This window comes from Orcinus orca, chromosome 11, assembly GCF_937001465.1.
Source record: "Orcinus orca chromosome 11, mOrcOrc1.1, whole genome shotgun sequence".
Classification (NCBI taxonomy): domain Eukaryota; kingdom Metazoa; phylum Chordata; class Mammalia; order Artiodactyla; family Delphinidae; genus Orcinus; species Orcinus orca.
Window position 1 is genome coordinate 97,493,771 of NC_064569.1, and position 23,741 is coordinate 97,517,511.

The 23,741-nt window shown below is 42.3% G+C and overlaps 1 long non-coding RNA gene across 1 annotated transcript in view; it reads right to left on the reverse strand.

Moving 5' to 3' along the window:
- Positions 1–6,522: 6,522 nt before the first annotated feature.
- LOC117196483 (uncharacterized) overlaps positions 6,523–23,741 on the reverse strand; it is a 28,515-nt gene continuing 11,296 nt past the window's right edge. Inside the window, exon 3 of the long non-coding RNA XR_004476692.2 lies at positions 6,523–6,660. This is a non-coding gene — a long non-coding RNA (uncharacterized LOC117196483). The remainder of the gene's footprint in view (positions 6,661–23,741) is intronic.

Consider the following 23,741-nt stretch of genomic DNA (forward strand, 5'->3'; position numbering starts at 1 on the left):
ATTTGAAGAAATAATTGCTGAAAACTGTCTGATTGCTATGCATTGGGTTGAGCATACAGTAGATGCTCAATAACCACTTCAGGTAAGAACAAACGCAAATACTAAGTTTCAAAGTACATGTTGACCAAATACTCTTTATATGGAAGCCTTAAAAAATAAACTAATATGACTATAATAGTGCTACACACAAAATATGACCCAAGCACATGATAACTGTCCCAAACCTGCCAGAATTTAATTGAATTGTGACAAACAAAACTCTATTTGGGACAGTGGGGGAAAGCCAGACGAGGTTACACGCTCCTGTAATATACTGCACCCCCCCCCCATACTGGGTGATTCTGAGTCTTTTCCGCACTGTACCTGAGCCAGCACATCTTGAAACTGTTCTCTTGTGAGAGGCAGCAGGAAGGTTGTGATGACTCTTCGCAGTTCATTCTTTGTCACTGTCATGTTGTTACTGATGTCGAGCAGGTGAAAGGCTTTCTTCAACTCATCTCCTTTATCAGTAATGTTTTGAAATAAAATCCGTTTAACATCTAAGGACGACAGTATTGGATGTGCAACAGCTGTGGCTATAAAAGAGAGACAGCTATTTATTAAGCGCTCTTAAAGCTAAGACAATAAACAGCATTTCACTGTGTACTAGAATCCAACAAACTTCTAAACAGTATTTCTCCCACTACATCTAGGTTTACAAGTAGATGACCCACAACTGCAAATCTGCAGTCATTTGTGGCACCTCTGAAATTTACATTTCAATCAATATAAAGTAATAGTAGTAACATTAGAAAAAAGAGCAAAGATAAGCTTCCCTATAAAGGACCTATGTCACAAGTGAAAAACATGGATATTGAAATAAAACTTAGTTAAGAATCAATTTTATCTCAAATAAATCTTCAAAATATTATATTCACTTTTCATCCCCTTGCCAATTTTTGAGGGGAAAACATGTAATTCTTAAATCTACAACCTTTTCCTTTCAAAGACAAGGAGGAGGTGAGTGTCACTGGATGCTAAAGGATAATGAAGAATGTTTAGTTCCCGAATGAGCTTGCTGGGCGCCTGCACTTCCTGGTGGGGAAAGGGGTCCCAGCTCTAAGGGTTTAGGTCCCAGAGTCCCCATGTCACCAAAGGGCAGCTGACACCCTACAAACACAGTAACTACAAATTAACTCATGGTGCCAATCAGTATCATAAACATGAAGATGTGATTAGTCCCTTTCGATATTTTATAACCTAGTAGGTAAAGAGGAGGCTAAGAACCATGGTAGCTTGGTAAATCTCTTATATCTATTAATGAGATTGCAAAGGCTTGGTGACCATCATTCATTTAGGATGCTCTGCTCTTGGAAAGCTTAGACTCTGGAGGGGGAAGCAAAACAAGAAACAGACAAATGAATGATGAGGTAACGGTAGATAGTGCCAAGTGCCGCAAAGGCAGCAGGACAAACCAACGAGGTGGGGGGCAGCCGGGGAGCTTAGGATGGGGGTCACAACGGAGCTGCTGTTTGTTACGGGTGGTGTTTCGGGATGTGGAACCAGATGTTCACCTAGGAGAAGACAGACAGGCAGAAGAGGGCTGGGCACAGAGCCTGGGGGAGAAGGGTCTTAAATCTCCCACGAGAACTCCAAGGATGCTCAATGTGCAGGAGTGGCTGCCTGCATCCCTCTGCGTTTCTGACTGTCGCTTCAAACCTCAGAAGCAGCTGATTCACGTGGCGGAGCTGCAGGGCTCCACATCAGCTGGTGAAGAGTATTTCTCCCTCTGCCCGCCCAGCCTGGAATTCCTCCTCCTGAACCCAGCGTCACAGAGGGACCCCTTTATGTCTTTATGTCTCCATCTTGAAATCTTTTTTTCAGAATTTTCATGCACATTTTCAGGTGCTTTCCAAGCAGCCCCATCTTGGCAATCAATAATTCTAATTTTGGGGCTTCCCTGGTGGCGCAGTGGTTGAGAGTCCGCCTACTGATGCAGGAGACACGGGTTCGTGCCCCGGTCCGGGAGGATCCTGCGTGCCGCGGAGCGGCTGGGCCCGTGAGCCATGGGCGCTGGGCCTGCGCGTCCGGAGCCTGTGCTCCGCAACGGGAGAGGCCACAGCGGTGAGAGGCCCGCGTACCGCAAAAAAAAAAAAAAAAAAATTCTAATTTTGAAGTATCCGAAATATTGCTTTGAAACTATTTGAGTTTACTTGAGGGCAGACTTTTTATTTCGCAAGCCTAATGCAACTTCTGGAATTTAAAATGAAAGCGGTAGCCAAACTTGCACAATCTGCTGGTGGGAGAGTACTAACTGATACGATCTTTCTGGAGGGGAATGTGACAAAATTTTCTACATCCGTTTAGGATACAGAAAGTCACAGCAGATTGTCATTCTGACCCTGCAATGAGAACAAGTAGGATAAGCTAAAAAAAGAGAGGGGTTTGAAACCCACCAAAGAACTGAGGGTACAAATAAACTAAACTCCAGAAAGGACCAGCCACTCCTCAGAGAGAAAACACCCATGACTCCTTTCACCCTTGAAGAGTCTTGGGCAGAGAAGCAGATTCATTCTACACAGGGGTATGGAGAAAACAAGCGATTGCTTAGTAGCCACGTGGACCGATCCCATGGATTTGCATCCCAAGAGCCTCAGTCACAGAGCGAGTCTGCATCCGTCCTCGTGGGCCTTCACACGTTGCACAGGAAGCACCCCAAAGCTGGGAGTGAGGCAGGAGAGCTGTGTGATATGCCCCGAGGGATGCAGGGTCTTCCCTAAGTGTCAGGCAGCTGCTCCCCGTGCCTGAGTACAGACCAGCGGCAAACCCCTCTGAAGCATACGGGGCCCTCACCGAGTGCACCTCAGCAGCCCACTGCAATTGCAGGCAGGGCGGCAGGGCGGAGGGCGACCTCCTAAGGTGCACGAAGCTAGCAGCTGAGCTGGAGGACAAACAGAGCTCCCCAGGAACCCTCCAAAAGTGGCAGGAGGGCTGGAAAGCAGAGAGCCCGCCACAGGATGCCAAGCTGGCAGCTGGACTCTGAAGCAGAGACGGCTGGAGTCTCAGCAGTGCTCAGCTCGCAAGGCCTGTTGAAGGGAAGCATTTGAAACAAGGGGTCACGTGAATCTAACCAAAACTGCAACCAGATCCAGACAGAGCTCAACTGAGAAATTAAACTGAGCCAGCCCACCTCACCAGCAGCCTGAGCAGAAGGGCTTTACCACCTTTTTCTGGTGGTAAATATGATTTACTTCTGTCTCTGCTCTGTTTTACACAAATGTCTGGTGTTAAATCCTTTTAAAATTGCAAGACAAGTAAACAAAGAAAAGGTGACCTGATCAAGAGCAAAAAAGAATCATGGAAGACCCACAGAGAGAACAGATGTAGAAACGATCAGGTATTTAATCCAAGAATGACAAATATGTTAAAGAGATTAAGGGAAAACTGACAAAATGCTGAACACGAAGGGAATTTCAGCAGAGAAGTGGAAACTATTTTTTTAAAGCACATGAAAAAGCTAGAAATTAAAAATACAATATCAAAGCAAAGAGCTCATTTAATTTGTTTAACAGCAGAACTGTACACAGTAGAAGAAAGGACTAGTGAATAGAAAGTCAGGTCAACAGAAATTATTCAAATTGAAACATAAACATAAAGCAAAAAACATCTTAAAAGGAAACAGGGTGTCTAATATCTGTAGCTTACAGATTCACCCATGAATTGTGCTTTCTTTAATATGAGTCATATAAGTACATATGTACACGTGTGTGTGCATGTATGACGTGCATGAGAGACAGGCCAGCCAAACACTTAATGGTGACCAACTCTGGAGAGAAAAGGGGTGCTAGGAGACATTATATATGTATGTATATAATTTTTATTTAAATATATTTGTTTCTATATATATAATTTTTATTTAGAAAAGAAAAAAATAATTCAGTACATAAAAAACATAAATAAAAGGCAAATGACAAATGAAAAAAGATACTGATGGCACATAAGGCAGATAAAGGATTAATATTTTTAATACAGAGAGCTCATACAAATAACTAAAAAGACCAACCCACAGTGGGTAAATGGGCAAAGGACATGAACAGGCAGCTGACAAAAGAAAGACATAAACATGATGAACTTGACAATCAAAGTTAACCTCACCATTAGAGAAATGCAGATTAAAATCACAACAGAAGGGCTTCCCTGGTGGCGCAGTGGTTGAGAGTCCGCCTGCCGATGCAGGGGACACGGGTTCGTGCCCCGGTCCGGGAAGATCCCACATGCCGCGGAGCGGCTGGGCCCGTGAGCCATGGCTGCTGAGCCTGCGTGTCCGGAGCCTGTGCTCCGCAACGGGAGAGGCCACAATAGTGAGAGGCCCGCGTACCGCAAAAAAAACAAAAAAAAACAAAGAAAAAAATCACAACAGAATATTGTTTATGCATATCAAATGGACAAAATGTAAGAGATAATATTCTGTGTTAGGATATTCAGAAACAAGTACTTGTAAATATCACTTGTGGGGATGTGCAGTACAAGCTTCCAAAAGGCAATTTGGTGGCGCTCACGAGCCTTAAGGGTGTGGATGCCCTTTACTCCAGTAATCCCACTTCACTCCATTCTTCTTGGTACTGTCAGAAAGCTAGTTAAACTGAGATACATCCGAAGTATACTCTAGGCGTGGAGCTATTGGGCTGGAAGACATTTATTATGGATGATAAATGTTTGTGTTGGAAATTGCCAGTTATCCCTCAACATCCATTCTCCCTTCTTTCCTGAGATTTGGACAGACACATGGCCCACGTGAAATAGTCTCTCTGGTAGATGCCTGTGGCCTCTCACTGATGCAGGTGAGCACAGGTGGCGAGCGTGACTTCTGACTAGAATGCCTTTCTTCCGGTCCATCCTTTCACTACGTCCCACTGAGTCCTTCCCGTTCCCCTCAGGCTGTGCACTCATAGCGCTTTGTACGTGCTTCTGGACCGGCACTGGTATTGTTCTGCTGGAATTCCTCCTCTCCCTCTCAAGACTGTGGGATCCTTCAGGGCAGACCCTCTACCGGACCCGTCTCTTTATCCTCCGTCCCTGTGATAGTTCTTGTCACATATTAGGGCTCAGAAAATGTTTGTGAAGGAAGGGAGGGAGGGAGGAATGGACAAATGAAAAGACACATTTTTGGGAAATTATAATGTCAAATTTTGTTGCTTTAAAACTGAATGATCCAAATAAGTTAAAATTTTACGTCCACACAAAAATCTGCATGCAAATGTCTATAGCAGCTTTATTCATAATTGCCAAGGCATGAGAGCAACCAAGATGTCCTTCAGTAGTGAATAAACTGTTGTACATCCATACAAGTGAATTTTTTTTTTTTTTTTTTTTTTGGTGGTACGCAGGCCTCTCACTGTTGCGGCCTCTCCCGTTGCGGAGCACAGGCTCCGGACATGCACACTCAGCGGCCATGGCTCACGGGCCCAGCCGCTCCACGGCATGTGGGATCTTCCCGGACCAGGGCACAAACCCACGTCCCCTGCATCGGCAGGCGGACTCCCAACCACTGCACCACCAGGGAAGCCCCATACAAGAGAATATTATTCAGAGAAAAAAAAGAAATGAACTATCACATCATGAAAAGACATGAAGGAGCCTTTAGTGCATATTGCTAAGTGAAAGAAGCCAATGTGAAAATGCTGTGGACTCAATGATTCCAACTAAATGACATTCTGAAAAAGGCAAAACTACGGAGACAGTAAGAAGACCAATGGTTGCCTGGATTGCGGCGGGGAGGGATGAATAGGCAGAGCACAGAGGACTCTTAGGGCAGTGAAACTACTGTGTATGAAGCAGTAACGGTAGACACATGTCATTATACGTTTATCAAAACCCAAAGAACGTACAACACAAAGAGTGTGAACTCTAATAATGTGTCAATAATGGCTCATCAATTCTAATGAATGTACCACACTAATGCCAATGCTGCTAATAAGGGAAACTGGGGATGGGGAGTGAAGAGGTGTATGGGAATTCTCTGCACTTTAGCTCAGTTTTTCTGTAACCCTAAAACTACTCAGGGAGTTCCCTGGCAGTACAGTGGTTAGAACTTGGCACTCTCACTGCCATGGCCCAGGTTCTATCCCTGGTCAAGGAACTAAGATCCCACAAGCCACACAGTACGGCAAAAAAAAACACAAAAAAAACAAAAAAAAAAACCTACTCGAAAAATATAGCCTATTAATTAAGAAAAAACTGAGGAGTGAGGCAGTATACTAGATAACATAGTAGTTAATTCCACGGATCCCGGAATCACACTGTCTGGGTACAAATCTCAACTCTGCTACCTAAAAGCTATACAACTTTTGGGCAAGTAGCTTGATAAACCTGTATCTCAGATTCCCCATAAAGAAAACTGGGACAATAACAGAATTTATTTCACAGCTTTACTGTGAGGATTAAATGTCATGTGAGGCCTTTGTACAGAGTCTAGTACATACTAAACATACGTAACGATATCTACTGTTAGCATCATTTGCTCAGGAATACTCACATGAAGAAGGTCTGAACACATTCTGGAAACCATTCCTTGAATACACTCTACATGGTGAAGAGTGGGGTCTGAAATGCGTGAATTTTTGTGTGTGAGGATACAAAGTATGCCAATCTGGTACAACTGCCATTTTGCACGTTAAAACCCTGTGATATTAAAAAAAAAATAGGTTACATTATCTTCAAGCACATCCTACAAATGTGGCCAACCTCCTATCTATTCCTCTTCTGAGAGGGCAGCTGGAGACTGTAGAAATGCCGCTAGTCATGACCTTCATGCCAATATTTCAAAGACTATTCTTAGAGGGAACACAGAATTGTGATTTTAGACTCACTTTTACAGCAGATCCAATAATCTTCAAAAATGGGACAACAAAGAGGCATTTGGATAGGAAAATCCACCTGCACCTCAACTACCAGTGACTCATTTCCTGGGGGGGTGGGCAGCAGGGGTGGAAAGTGTGGGTACTCTGAGCTCTCCTGAAGTGCCTCACTGTACATCCAACACACAGTCAGAGGCACAGCTGGGGAAAAGAGCACCAAAAATGGTGGAGGAAGGACCTCTGAAAATCATCTCCAAAAAAGTAAGGAGAACACTGGCGAAAACTGTCCGAATCAGCTGTTTTCAGAACTCTGGAAATTAACCAAAGGTTTGCAGCAATCTGGGGGGTGCTTACTCATGAGAGATGCCAGAATCTCAGAATGAACACCAAGTTGTATGGCATTTTAACTTCTCCTATTCCCATCTCCCCTCACCCCCAAATCTGCAACAGCCTTGAAACCAACATCCTACAATCACAGTGAAAACCCAGCAGCCTGCCGGTCACTGGAAGGGAAGGAACGGGGTTGAAGCTCCTTCCAAGCCCCATTATCAGAAAATTTTCATCGTATGACTTACCTGATGGCTCCCTGAAAGACCCCTCTCACAAGGCTGTCTTTATTAGAACTGACTCAGAGCTTGCCCAGTGAGAACAAGCTATTGTCAAAAGGCATTTGTTGAAAAAAATTCAGGGGCAATTGTTTAAAATTTTAGCTGCCTGAACGGGTGGATAACAGACAGAGCAAATAATAGCCTAACCAAAAAGCTTAAACCGAAAAGCTGGGGAATGAGACGTCCGTAGCGGCTTTGAGAAGCTCCCACATATTCCTGGGAATCTAGAAGGCTGTGAGCATGCCTAGGAAAGACCTGAGAAGGCCCTAAGCTCCCAGCTCTGGCTGACCTTGAGGCTCTGCACAAGCAGGAGGTGGAGGCTGAGGCTGTAAACTGCCTGGCTGAGGGTTGACAGAATGCTCCAACACACACCAAGAGCCCCTCGGCAAAGACTGGAAAACTGCTGCGTCCAGGCGTTTAAGGAAAGCTCTGTCCCATCACACACTGACCGATAAGCTAACCGGTCAGGGACTTCAGTGGCCACACGTGACAAACAATACAGACCGTACCAAGTTAATTTAGAAAAGTCACTAAACAAACAAAACATGGAAAGGAGGGAGAACATGATTTTGAGAACTGCCACATTCTTAAAATGTCTAGTTTTCAACAAAAATTTTATGAGACGTGCAACAAAAAAAAAGTACGCCTACACATACGTATCTTCAGAAACCATACAAGCAAGGAAAGAGTGGGATGAAACGTTTAACCTGTCAAAGGGAAAAAACCCACCAACCTAGAATTCTGTATCCAGCAAACAGCCTTCAGAGTTAAAGACAAATAAAGACTTGATCATACAAACAAAAATCGAGGAAGTGTCACCAGCAGACCTGCTTGTAAGCAGACCTGCTTGTAAGAAGTACCAAAACAACTTCTTCAGAGAGAAGAAAACATCATATGGGTCAGAAACTCAGACCTACATAAAGAAAGAAAGAGCATTAGAGAAAGAATAAATGAAGGCAAAATAAACATATATGCACCTAATAACAGAGCCCCAATATACATGAAGTAAAAACTGGTGAACTGAAAGGAGAAACAGACACTTCAACAATAATAGCTGGAGACTTCAGTGCTCACTTTCAGTACGGACACAACAATTAGCCAGAAGATTAACAAGGAAACAGAACACTTGAACAACGCTTTAAACCAATTAGACCTAACAGACATCTATAGAACACTCCACCCAACAACGGTAGAATACACCTTCTTCTCAAGTGGACGTGGAACATTCTCCAGGATAGACCATTTGTTAGGCCATAACACAAGTCTCAATAAATTTAAAAGGACTGAAAACATCAAAGGATGTTCTCCAACCACATGGGAATGAAATCAGAAATAAGTATCAAAAAAATGAGATAATTCACACATATGTGGAAGTTAAACAACACACTCTTAAATAACCAATGAGAAATTAGCAAATACTTTTAGATGAATGAAAATGAAGGCACAACATACCAGAACTTATGGGATGCAGCTAAAGCAGTGCTTAGAGTAAAAATTATAGCCGTAAATGTCTATATTAAAAAGGAAAATTTCAAATTAATAATTTAACTTCTTCCTCAAGAAACTAGAAAAATAAGAGTAAACTAATCCCAAAGTGAGGAGAATGAAGGAAATAATAAAGATTAGAGCAGAAATAAATAAAATCAAATTTAGAAAAACAATAGAGAAAGCCAACAAAATTAAAAGCTCTTTAAAAGATCTGCAAACTGCCAAATTTTTAGCTAGACTGACCAGGAAAAAGTGAGAAACACTCAAATTACTAAAATCAAGAATGAAAAGAAGACATTACTATTGACCTCACCAAAAAAAGGATTCTAAGGGAATACTATGAACAATTAATTGTATGCCAACAAATTAGATAACCTACATGAAATGGAAAATTCTTTAAAAAATGCAAGCTACTGAACCTGACTAAAAAGGAAACAGAAAATCTGAATAGACCTAAAACAAAAGACTGAATTAACAGTCAAAAAACTTCTTGCAAAAAAACCCAGGACCAGATGGGTTCGCTGGTGAATTCTACCGAGTATTTACAGAAGAATAATTAAAACCAATTCTTCAAAAACTCTTCCAAAAAACAGAAAAGGAGAGAACACTTCCCAACACATTCTATGAGGCCAGTATGACATCAATACCAAAACCAGGCAAAGACACCAAAAGAGAGAGAGCTAAAGGCTAATGTTCCTTATGGATACAGGAAATATCCTCAACAGAGCACAAACATACTGAATCCAGCAACACTAAAAAGAATCAGACATAATGACCAAGTGAGATTTATCCCAGGAATGCAAGAATGGCCGAACATAGGTGGTCACAAGGCACCGGAGCTGATCTCCCTGTGCTATGCAGCTGCTTCCCACTAGCTATCTAGTCTACCAAATGTAAATTAGATAACTAGTGGGAAGCAGCTGCATAGCACAGGGAGATCAGCTTGTGCTTTGTGACCACCTAGAGGGGTGGGATAGGGAGGGTGGGAGGGAGATGCAAGAGGGAGGGGATATGGGGATATATGTGTACATATAGCTGATTCACTTTGTTATACAGCAGAAACTAACACAACATTGTAAAGCAATTATACTCCAATAAAGATGTTAAAAAAAGTAAAAAATTAAATTAAAATATATGCCCCTAAAAAAAATGAATGTAATATACACCACATTAATAGAATCAAGAAAAAACGCATGATCAACTCAACTGATGCAGAAAAAGCATTTCACAAAATCCTACACCCTTTCACGATAAAAACACTCAACAAACTAGAAATAGAAGGGAACTTCCTTGACCTGACAAAGGGCATCAGTGAAAACCAATAGCTAACACCATACATAATGATAAAAGAATAAAGGATAAAAGTTTTCCGCTAAGATCAGGAACAAGGATGTCTATTCAACATTGTACTGAAGGTTCTAGCCAGGGCAACTAGGCAAGAAAATAAATAAAAGGTATCCAGATTGGAGACTAATAAGTAAAACTATCTCTATATGCTGATAATATGACTTTGTACGTATAAAATCCTTGGGAACACACACATAAACACACACAAAAACACACAAACACACACAACTATTAGAAATAATAAACAAGTTCAGTAAGGTGTAGGATACAAGATCAATATACAAAAATCATTTAAAACTTAAAAATATATATATACAAAAATCAATTGTAGTTCTACACAACTGCAATGAACACACTGAAAAGAAAATTAAGAAAACAATTCCATGTACAATAGTATCAAAAAGAATAAAATACTTAAGAATAAACTTAACAAAAAGTACACAATTCATACACTGAAACTACAAAGTATCACTGAAAAGAAATTAAAGAAGATCTGAATAAACGGAAAGACATCCCATGTTTACGAATAAGATTATAATACTCCTCAAATTGATCGACAGATTCAATTTAATGCTCATCAAAATCTCAGCTGCCTTTTTTGCTGAAATTGACAAGTTTAGCCTAAAATTCATATAGAAATTTAAGAGATTCAGTATAGCCAAAATAATCTTTAAAAAATAAAAACAAAGTTACAGGACTTACACTTCCTGATTTCAAAATTTACTACAAAGCAACAGTAGTCAAGACAGTGTGGTGCTGGCATAAGGAGAGACATGCAGATCAATGGGATAGAATGGAGAATCTGGAAACAAACCCTTAAATGTAGCATTAACTGATTTTTGACAAGGGCTGCAAGATCATTCAATGCATAAAGAATAGTCTTTTCAACAAATGTGGATATCCACATGCAAAAGAATTAAACTGGACCCCCACTTCATACCATATAAAAAAATTAACTCAAAATCAACCAAAGACCTAAATTTAAGAACTGAAGCTAGAGAGATTGGTTCAAGATGGCAGAGTAGAAGGACGTGCGCTTACTCCCTCTTGCGAGAGCACCAGAATCACAACTAACTGCTGAACAGTCATTGACAGGAAGACACTGGAACTCACCAAAAAAGATACCCCCACATCCAAAGACAGAGGAGAAGCCACAATGAGATGGTAGGAGGGGTGCAATCACAATAAAATCAAATCCTGTAACTGCTGGGTGGGTGACTCACAAACTGGAGAACACTTATACCACAGAAGTCCACCCACTGGAGTGAAGGTTCTGAGCCCCACATCAGGCTTCCCAACCTGGGGGTCTGGCAATGGGAGGAGGAATTCCTAGAGAATCAGACTTTGAAGGCTAGTGGGATTTGATTGCAGGACTTCGACAGGACTGGGGGAAACAGAGACTCCACTCTTGGAGGGCACACACAAAGTACTGTGCACACCGGGACCCAGGGAAGGAGCAGTGACCCCAGAGGAGACTGAATCAGACCTACCTGCTCGTGTTGGAGAGTCTCCTGCAGAGGCAGGGGGTGGCTGTGGCTCACCATGAGGACAAGGACACTGGCAGCAGAAGCTCTGGGAAGTACTCCTTGGCGTGAGCCCTCCCAGAGTCTGCCATTAGCCCCATCAAAGAGCCCAAGCAGGCTCCAGTGTTGGGTCGCCTCAGGCCAAACAACCAGCAGGGAGGGAACCCAGCCCCACTCATCAGCAGACAAGCAGGTTACAGTTTTATCGAGCTCTGCCCACGAGAGCAACACCCAGCTCTACCCACCACCAGTCCCTCCCATCAGGAAGCTTGCACAAGCCTCTTCGATAGCCTCATCCACCAGAGGGCAGACAGCAGAAGCAAGAAGAACTACAATCCTGCAGCCTGTGGAACAGAAACCACATTCACAGAATGACAGACAAGATGAAAAGGGCTATGTACCAGATGAAGGAACAAGATTAAACCCCAGAAAAACAATTAAATGAGGTGAAGATAGGCAACCTTCCAGAAAAAGAATTCAAAATAATGATAGTGAAGGTGATCCAGGACCTTGGAAAAAGAATGGAGGCAAAGATCGAGAAGATGCAAGAAATGTTTAACAAAGACCTAGAAGAATTAAAGAACAAACAAACAGAGACGAAGAATACAATAACTGAAATGAAAAATACACTAGAAGGAATCAATAGCAGAATAACTGAGGCAGAAGAATGGATAAGTGACCTGGAAGACAGAATGGTGGAACTCACTGCCATGGAACAGAATAAAGAAAAAAGAATGAAAAGAAATGAAGACAGCCTAAGAGACCTCTGGGACAACATTAAACGCAACAACAACATTTGCATTATAGGGGTCCCAGAAGGAGAAGAGAGAGAGAAAGGACCCGAGAAAATATTTGAAGAGATTATAGTCAAAAACTTCCCTAACATGGGAAAGGAAACAGCCACCCAAGTCCAGGAAGCACAGAGAGTCCCAGGCAGGATAAACCCAAGGAGAAACGCACCGAGACACATAGTAATCAAATTGACAAAAATTAAAGACAAAGAAAAATTATTGAAAGCAGCAAGGGAAAAATGACATACAAGGACAACAACATACAAGGCAAATCCCATAAGGTTAACAGCTGATTTCTCAGTAGAAACTCTACAAGCCAGAAGGGAGTGGCATGATATATTTAAAGTGATGAAAGGGAAGAACCTACAACCAAGATTACTCTACCCGGCAAGGATCTCATTCAGATTCGACAGAGAAATCAAAAGCTTTACAGAAAAGCTAAGAGAATTCAGCACCACGAAAGCAGCTCTACAACAAATGCTAAAGGAACTTCTCTAAGTGGGAAACACAAGAGAAGAAAAGGACCTACAAAAACAAACCCATAACAATTAAGAAAATGGTAATAGGAACATATATATCGAGAAGTACCTTAAAGATGAATAGATTAAATGCTCCAACCAAAAGACACAGGCCCACTGAATGGATACAAAAACAAGACCCATATATATGCTGTCTACAAGAGACCCACTTCAGACCTAGAGACACATACAGACTGAAAGTGAGGGGATGGAAAAAGATATTCCATGCAAATGGAAATCAAAAGAAAGCTGGAGTAGCAATACTCAGATAAAATAGACTTTAAAATAAAGAATGTTACAAGAGACAAGGAAGGATACTACATAATGATCAAGGGATCAATCCAAGAAGAAGATACAACAATTATATATGCACCCAACATAGGAGCACCTCAATGCATAAGGCAACTGCTAAAGGCTATAAAAGAGGAAATCGACAGTAACACAATAATAGTGGGGGACTTTAACACCTCACTTACACCAATGGACAGAGCATCCAAACAGAAAATTAATAAGGAAACACAAGCTTTAAATGACACAATAGACCAGACAGATTTAATTGACATTTATAGGACATTCCATCCAAAAACAGCAGATTACACTTTCTTCTCAAGTACGCATGGAACATTCTCCAGGATAGATCACATCTTGGGTCACAAATCAAGCCTCAGTAAATTTAGGAAAACTGAAATCATATCAAGCAACTTTTCTGACCACAACACTATGAGATTAGAAATCAATTACAGGGAAAAAAACATAAAAAACACAAACACATGAAGACTAAACAATACGTTACTAAATAACCAAGAGATCACTGAAAACATCAAAGAGGAAATCAAAAAATAGCTAGAGACAAATGAAAACGAAAACACAATGATCCAAAATCTATGGGATGCAGCAAAAGCAGTTCTAAGAGGGAAGTTTATAGCTACACAAGCCTACCTCAAGAAACAAGAAAAATCTCAAATAAACAATCTAAACTTACACCTAAAAGAACTAGAGAAAGAAAAACAAACAAAACCCAAAGTTAGCAGAAGGAAAGAAATCATAAAGATCAAAGCAGAAATAAATGAAATAGAAACAAAGAAAACAATAGCAAAGATCAATAAAACTAAAAGCTGGTTCTTTGAGAAGGTAAACAAAATTGATAAACCATTAGCCAGACTCATCAAGAAAAACAAGGAGAGGACTCAAATCAATAAAATTAGAAATGTAAAAGGAGAAGTTATGACACCGCAGAAATACAAAGCATCCTAAGAGACTATTACAAGCAACTCTATGCCAATAAAATGGACAACCTGGAAGAAATGGACGAAATGGAAGGTATAACCTTCCAAGACTGAACCAGGAAGAAAGAGAAAATATGAACAGACCAACCACAAGTAATGAAATTGAAACTGTGATTAAAAATCTTCTAACAGGGCTTCCCTGGTGGCGCAGTGGTTGAAAGTCCGCCTGCCGATGCAGGGGACATGGGTTCATGCCCCAGTCTGGGAGGATCCCAGACACCGTGGAGCAGCTAGGCCCGTGAGCCTGCGCGTCCGGAGCCTGTGCTCCGCAACCGGAGAGGCCACAGCAGTGAGAGGCCTGCATACCGCAAAAAAAAAAAAAAATCTCCCAACAAACAAAAGTCCAGGACCAGATGGCTTCACAGGTGAAGTCTGTCAAACATTTAGAGAAGAGCTAACACCCATCCTTCTCAAACTCTTCCAAAAAACTGCAGAGAAAGGAACACTCCCAAACTCATTCTATGAGGCCACCATCACCCTGATACCAAAACCAAAGATACTACAAAAAAAGAAAATTACAGACCAATATCACTCATGAATATAGATGAAAAAATCCTCAATAAAATACTTGGAAACAGAATCCAACAACACATTAAAAGGGTCATACACCATGATTAAGTGGGATTTATCCCAGGGATGCAAGGATTCTTCAATATACGCAAATCAATCAATGTGATACACCATATTCACAAATTGAAGAAGAAAAACCATATGATCACCTCAATAGATGCAGGAAAAGCTTTTGACAAAATTCAACACCCACTTGTGATAAAAACTCTCCAGAAAGTGGGCATAGAGGGAGCCTACCTCAACATAATAAAGGCCATATATGACAAACCCAGAGCAAACATCATTCTCAATGGTGAAAAACTGAAAGTATTTCCTCTAAGATCAGGAACAAGACAAGGTTGTCCACTCTCACCACTTTTATTCAACATAGGTTTGGCAGTCCTAGCCATAGCTATCAGAGAAGAAAAAGAAATAAAAGGAATACAAATTGGAAAAGAAGAAGTAAAACTGTCACTGTTCACAGATGACATGATATTATACATAGAGAATCCTAAAGATGCCACCAGAAAACCAGTAAAGCTAATCAATGAATTTGGTAAAGTTGCAGGATCCAAAATCAATGCACAGAAATCTCTTGCATTCCTATACACTAATGATGAAAAATCTGAAAGAGAAATTAAGGAAACACTCCTACTTACCACTGCAACAAAGAGAATAAAATACCTAGGAATAAACCTAACTAGGGAGACAAAAGACCTGTATGCAGAAAACTATAAGACACTGATGAAAGAAATTAAAGATGATACAAACAGATGGAGAGATATATACCATGTTCTTGGATTGGAAGAATCAATACTGTGAATATACTGTGATTATACTACCGAAAGCAATCTACAGATTCAATGCAATCCCTATCAAATTACCAATGGCATCTTTTACAGAACTAGAACAAAAAATCTTAAAATTTGTATGGAGACACAAAAGACCCCGAATAGCCAAAGCGGTCTTGAGGGAAAAAAATGGAGCTGGAGGAATCAGACTCCCTGACTTCAGACTATACTACAAAGCTACAGTAATCAAGACAATATGGTACTGGCACAAAAACAGAAACATAGATCAATGGAATGGGATAGAAAGCCCAGAGATAAACCCATGCAACCATGGTCAACTAATCTATGACAAAGCAGTCAAGGATATACAATGGAGAAAAGACAGTCTCTTCAATAAGTGGTGCTGGGAAAACTGGACAGCTATATGTAAAAGAATGAAATTAGAACACTCCCTAACACCATACACAAAAATAAACTCAAAATGGATTAAAGACCTAAATGTAAGGCCAGACACTATCAAACTCTTAGAGGAAAACATAGGCAGAACGCTCTATGACATAAATCACAGCAAGATCTTTTTTGATCCACCTCCTAGAGTAATGGAAATAAAAACAAAAATAAACAAATGGGACCTAATGAAACTTAAAAGTTTTTGCACCGCAAAGGAAACTACAAACAAGATGAAAAGACAACCCTCAGGATGGGAGAAAATATTTGCAAACAAATCAACAGACAAAGGATTAATCTCCAAAATATAAAAACAAACAACCAAATCCAAAAATGGGCAGAAGACCTAAATAGACATTTCTCCAAAGAAGACATACAGATGGCCAAGAAGCACATGAAAAGCTGCTCAACATCACTAATTATTAGAGAAATGCAAATCAAAACTACAATGAGGTATCACCTCACACCAGTTAGAATGGGCATCATCAGAAAATCTACAAACAACAAATGCTGGAGAGGGTGTGGAGAATAGGGAACGCTCTTGCACTGTTGGTGGGAATGTAAATTGACACAGCCACTATGGAGAACAGTATAGAGGTTCCTTAAAAAACTAAAAATAGGGGCTTCCCTGGTGGCGCAGTGGTTGAGAGTCCGCCTGCCGATGCAGGGGACACGGGTTCGTGCCCTGGTCCGGGAAGATCCCACATGCCGCGGAGCGGCTAGGCCCGTGAGCCATGGCCGCTGAGCCTGCGCGTCCAGAGCCTGTGCTCCGCAGCGGGAGAGGCCACAACGGTGGAGGGCCCGCGTACCGCAAAACAAAACAAAACAAAACAAACAAACAAACAACTAAAAATAGAATTACCATATGACCCATCAATCCCACTACTGGGTATATACCCAGAGAAAACCATAATTCAAAAAGACGCCCCAATATTCACTGCAGCACTATTTACAACAGCCAGGTCATGGAAGCAACCTAAATGCCCATCGACAGACAAATGGATAAAGAAGATGTGGTACATATATACAATGGAATATCAGCCATAAAAAGGAACGAAACTGGGTCATTTGTAGAGACGTGGATGGATCTAGAGACTGTCATACGGAGTGTAGTAAGTCAGAAAGAGAAAAACAAATATCGTATATTAACGCATATATGTGGAGCCTAGAAAAATGGTACACATGAACCGGTTTGCAGGGCAGAAATAGAGACACAGATGTAGAGAACAGACGTATGGACACCAAGGGGGAAAAGTGGCCGGGGGGGTGGGGGTGGTGTGATGAACTGGGAGATTGGGATTGACATGTATACACTGATGTGTATAAAATGGATGACTAATAAGAACCTGCTGTATAAAAAAAATTAAAAATTAAAAAAAAAAGAACCTTCTGTATAGGGCTTCCCTGGTTGCACAATGGTTAAGAATCCACCTGCCAATGCAGGGGATGTGGGTTCGAGCCCTGGTCCAGGAAGATCCCACATGCCGTGGAGCAACTAATCCCATGTTCCACAACTACTGAGCCTGCGCTATAGAGCCCACGAGCCACAACTACTGAAGCTCACGCACCTAGAGCCCATGTTCCGCAACAAGAGAAGCCCGTACACCACAAGGAAGACATAAATAAATCAATCTACTTCTTTTCTTAAAAAAAAAACAAAAAAAGAACCTGCTGTATAAAAAAATTAATAAAATAAAATTAAAAAAAGAACTGAAACTATAAAATTCTTAGGAGAAAACAGAGGTGTAAATCTTTGTGATTTGAGATTATGTGATAGTATCTTAGATATGACATCACAAATACAAGCAACCAAAGAAGGAATGTTAATTGGACTTCATCAAAATTAAAATTTTTGTGCTTCAAAGGACACTATCAAGAAAGTGAAAAGACAACCCACAGAATGGAATCAATTATTTGTCAATCATATATCTGATAAGAATCTAATATGTAGAACATATCAAGAACACTTTCAACTCAATAATAAAAAGGCAAATAACCCAATTTAACAATGGGCAAGGATCTGAACAGACACTCCTCCCAAGAAGATATACAAATGGCCAGCAAGTGTATGAAAAAACACTCAGCATCATAAGTCATTAGGAAAATATAAATCAGAACACAATAAGCTACCACTTTGCAGCCACTACGATGGCTATAATCAAAGTAACAAACAATAACAAGTATTGGCGAGGATGTAATGCTACTGGAACCCTCATACATTGCTGGTAGGAATGTAAAATGGTTCAGCTGCTTTGGAAATAGGTTGTCAGTATCTCAAAAAGTTAAACATAGAGTTAGCATATGACCCAGCAATTTTACTCCCAGGTATATAGTCAAGGGAACTGAAAATCTATGTCCGCACAAAAACTTGTACATAAATGTTCATAGCAGCATACCCACAACAGCCAAAAAGTGGAGACAACCCAAAGGTCCATCAACTGGTAAATGGGTCAGTCTATTCATTCATGGACTATATGTAATTCAGCCATAAAAAGGAATGAAACACTGATTCATGCTACAATAAAAGTGAATCTTGAAAATATTAGGCTAAGGCAGACCCAAAAGACCATATACTATATGATTCAATTGATATAAAACATGCAGAATAAGTAAATCTATAGAAACGGAAAGTAGGTTAGTGGTTACCAGGGGCTAAAGGAAGGGGGAAATGGGACTGCCAACGGGTATGCGGTTTCTTTGGGGGTGACAAAAGTCAGGTAGTGGTGATGGTCACACAACTTTGTGAATATACTAAAAGCCAGGAAATTGTATACTTTAAAAGGATTCATTTTATGGTATGTGAATTACATCAGAATTAGAAAGAAAAAGGAGGAGGAGGGGAAGAGGGAGCAGCGCTTGGTGGGCAGAGAGAAGCTGCTCCCCTGGACGCCTCTGGCATGGGGGGTGCCTTCTCAACAATTTTTAAGGTAATATGTTTACTTGATGGTTATTGAGAATGCGATTAAAAGACCTTAGAGGAAGCAAGGCCAAAGCCGGACACAAAACCAGATGCCTCCCAGAGACAGTCCCGGGGGATGTCCTTGTTTATCTTGGGCGCTGTGGGTCTCACCCAGGCTCACGCCCCCACTGTTAGAGCGAAGCTGGCCGTGCTCCCATGCCTGCCAGCAGAAGGCCCTGGCGCTCAGTGGTCACCACGTTATTACATGCAATTATGAATTTATGACTCATGGATTCTGCCGGTCTATGGCTTATTGGCATTTCAAAAATCAGGGCAGATTTTCTGCTCATTCCTTTCTGGCCGCTCTCAGCATCAGAGCAAGAAACAAAACTCTCCCTTGCCTCAAGTGAATCAGGAAGCCTAAGTTCCAGCTCTACAGGGAAGTTTTACAGCCATCAATTGTCTGAGGCTCCTAACTTGGCTATCCTTCCCAGCAAAAAAAAAAAAAAAAAAAAATTCCCTACTGGGCTTCACATTTAAACGCAAGTGTGTAATGAATAATATTCGAAAACAGTTGGATGTGCATGGCACTATACGAGTATAGGAAATCAGGCTAGGCAACACCTCTAAAGCACTTGATCTGAAGAATCTCAAGTTTACAGGGTTGAAGAAATGAATCCGAATTTTTTCATGTATAGGAAATCCACATTGGCCAGTGCTCTGCTTCCCTCTCTTCGGGCAGCCCTGACTACCTGGCACGGTATCAGTCTGGACCTGTCTTATCTGCCACCATCCGTTGGCAGGTCCCTGTGGGCTGATGCCATATGAGGCTGAGAACTTCATCCAGAGTGCCAGATACATCCTTCTTCAACTAGGTACATTTAACTGAACTGAAACCTAGAATCACAACATAGGTAAATTTCCAGAAGAACGTGGCTTGGTACATGTTCATACAGTCAAAAAGTGTTTATTAATCTCCTTCTAGAAGCTTGGGGGTCAATGAACAAAACTGGCACAATCATGGACCTCATGGACCTTATATTCTAGTAATGGAAGACATACAGTAAATTAAGTAAATTATACACATGCGTAAGGGCTATGGAGGTAAATGGAGCGGAGGAGGAAAACAGGTGACATTGAGCAGAGATCTGAAGGGAACCAGAAGGGGAACAATGCCGCGAGGAGGACAAAGAGGCAGCAGGAGGCTAGATGGAGGAAAACCACATGGGTCCCCGTGAGCCTTAGGCTGTGAGTGATGTGTGAAGCCGCTGGAGGGTTTTGTACAGAGAAGAGGGTTACACAAAGGGTTATGACCTGGACTTTGCATTTAAAGGAGCCCTCTGGCTGTATGTCAAGAATAGATCTACATTTGGGGAGGGAGGGAGACGCAAGAGGGAAGAGATATGGGGATATATGTATATGTATAGCTGATTCACTTTGTTATAAAGCAGAAACTAACACACAATTGTAAAGCAATTATACTCCAATAAAGATGTTAAAATACAAAGATCTACAGAGGCAAGAGAGGAAGCAGGAAGTCCAGTTACAAGTCTACTGCAATCATCCACGCAAGAGAAGCTGTGGCTTGGACCAGGGTGCTTTTGGAGAAAGTGTTGAAAAATGATCAGATTCCAGACACATTCTGAAGGAACAGCCAATGTATTTCCTTACAGACGTGACCTGGCAGGCAAGAAAAAGGCGGGATTGAACGGCTATTAACTGAGATGGGAGAGACCGTAGGTAGGTCAGGTGTGGAGGAGAAGATCAAGAATTCCTTCTGGACATATTACAGTTGAGATGCTTATTCAATAGCCCAATAGCCCTACTGAATAGGCAGTTGGATGTATGAGGGACGAAGACAGAAGTTTGGGGATTGTCAGCAAACAATGTATATAAAGGCATGATATCAGATCAGCCCACCAGAAAAGTAGGTGTAAAAAGAGAAGAGCTGTCAGGGCCGAGCCTTGGGGTATGCCGACATTCAGAGCTCAGGGAGATGTGGAAGAACTGGCACAGGCGACTGAGGGAGAGTGACCAGTGAGAGAGGAGAAAAACCAGGGGACTCGAGTGTCCAGGAAACCAAGTGAAGAAAGTGTGTCAAGGAGGAGGGGGTGATGTTGTGTGTCAAAGGTGACAGGGATAATCACGTAAGATGAGGACCAAGAACTGCCCTTTGGATTAAGCCAGCTGGGAACCACCCATGACCCTAATAGTAGCCATACTGGTGGAACTGGGTGGTTAGGAGGAAGCCTGTCTAAGTGAGTTCAGATAAACTCAGAGAGGAGTCAGTGACAGCAGATAGAGATGCCTGTTTCAAGGAACTCTGCTGTAAAGCAGAAGGGTGGGAACCGGAGGAGGGATGGGGTCAGGAGAAAACCGTCCTTAACACAGGAGAATCAGTAGCATGTCTGGATACTCGCGATCGCGACCCAGCCTCAGGGCCAAGAGGGATGAAGCGGGAGAGAAGGGAGAGAATGGCTGGTTCCCATAGGTTTGCCTGCGGAGACAGGGTCTCCTCTCGTGGCCAAGCCTCTGCTAGGCGCACGGACCGTTCACGCCTCATGACAAGGAGAAGAGAGAGCGTGTGAACGAATGTGTAGAGGAGGGCGTGTGGCAGTTCCCTTCTGCTGGTGTCTCTTTTCTCTGTGAAAGCTGGGTCATCAGCAGCGAGTGAGGACGGGGAAAGGACATGGAATGAAACCGTCGTCTGGAAGGGAAGGCAAGCAGGAGAAGCAGCAGCAGTGCCGGGAGTGCTGAGCCCCCCGAGGCCCGTGGACAGGAACTCACGGGCCAGTAATCGTGGCGGTGCCGCGTTTCTCCAGCCACATTCAGCTGCACGGCAAGGCCACTGAGCTGGGTTTACCTGGGGTCAGAGTTTTGAAGAGCACATGTGATACGGCAAGGTGAGGGCATGTGCAAGGGACGCGATGACATGGCACAGAGGGCTCAGAAGGAGCACCAAGGATGGCAAGGATGATCGTGTACGTGAGGTAACTGGACCAGACTGAAGAAGAGACAAGGGACTCAGCTTAGGAAGAATTTTAAGAAGGGAAAAAAATGATTCAAATCCAATTAGCATTTAAGAGGGACTTACTTTGAACCAGGAAATGTGCTTAAGATTGATGAAAAACTCATTTAACCCTTCCCAGGCCCAATCACTTACTGCTCTTCCCGTTTCATAGGTGAGGAAACGGGTGCTCAGAGCAGGCAAGCAATTTGCCCAGGAGCACAGTGCTAAACCCCGAGCTGGGTCCAGAGTCAGGCTCTTCCCAGGTATCAAGTTTGCATGGCTGTCAACAGCCAAGGCTTTCCTGCTGCTTTTTGCAAAATTCACAAGTTCCTTGAAGGCAGTGGCGAGTCTCTGGCACCCCCATTGCTGCCTGCACGGCTAAGGTTCTGGTCTCCTGCCTGACCTGCTCTCCAAGCACGGGGGCGGGGGGATCCTCTGTAACTGCGTTCCTCGTTGTGGTTATTGCCGATGCAGTTAACCACTTTATTTTATCCATAAATTCCCTTCCTAATAACAATAAGGCATGCCAGGGCTTTGGCCTCATGCCTTATTGCACCACCTGAGGAGTGAGATAATCACCCAGAAATGTACTGCCTGTTGTGCATTTTATTACTTGAATACAAAGAGATTCAATTCAAGAAACACTTAGTTGAAGACAGCACACACACAAAAAAATAGTAATCATATGAAAAGTAATGCCTCCTAATGCTACTGAGTACACTGCAGGGAATAAGCCTCTTCCAGCGGGAGAACGGTCTGGATGACCCGTTGGGTCTTCTCCAGTTCTAATTTCTACCAACTGCAGGGTCATAAAAGCTAGTGAGACTTCAATTACAATACAAATACTCGGAAAAGCCAAATCTGGATCACTCTGAAAACGGAGCCTATGTGGATGTTATACCTAAACGTTCTTGGTGTAAGCATTTTCCAACCAACTCTGCTCTCAACCGCTCACTCTTCAGCGAATGCTGCAGGCCACACACTGGCGAGAGTGGAGGAACAGAAAGAGAAGTATGGCCCACCCAGCCCCCAGGAGTTCAAGACCTAACTTGGGATGTAAAGAAAATGGCACGTTTTAAAAGAACAGGAACAAGGTATCCCCACAGGACATCTAACTACCCTGACGTAGCTTACAGAAACTCAGTGACACCTGTCTTCCTAGAGTTGATGAGAGTTGAAGTGCATCACCCCATCGCAGGGGTTACGCTAAAGACTTTGCCCAAGAGATGTCCTCATCAGTTCATCTCAAGAGGACAGGAGCTATTATTCCATTTTTAGATTCCTCAAGCAGACATAACATGGTTTTCTATTGTTACTAAAACCATTATTTTCTACATGCATTTATTTTCTATTTAAAAAAATTAGTTTTGGGAACTTCCCTGGTGGCACAGTGGTTAAGAATCCACCTGCCAATGCAAGGGACACGGGTTCGAGCCCTGGTCTGGGAAGATCCCACATGCCGCGGAACAACTAAGCCCGTGCACCACAACTACTGAGCCTGTGCTCTAGAGCCCATGAGCCACAACTACTGAGCCCGACTGCCACAACTACTGAAGCCCATGTGCCTAGAGCCCATGCTCTGCAACAAGAGAAGCCACCGCAATGAGAAGCCCGTGCACCGCAACAAAGAGTAGCCCCCGCTCTCCGC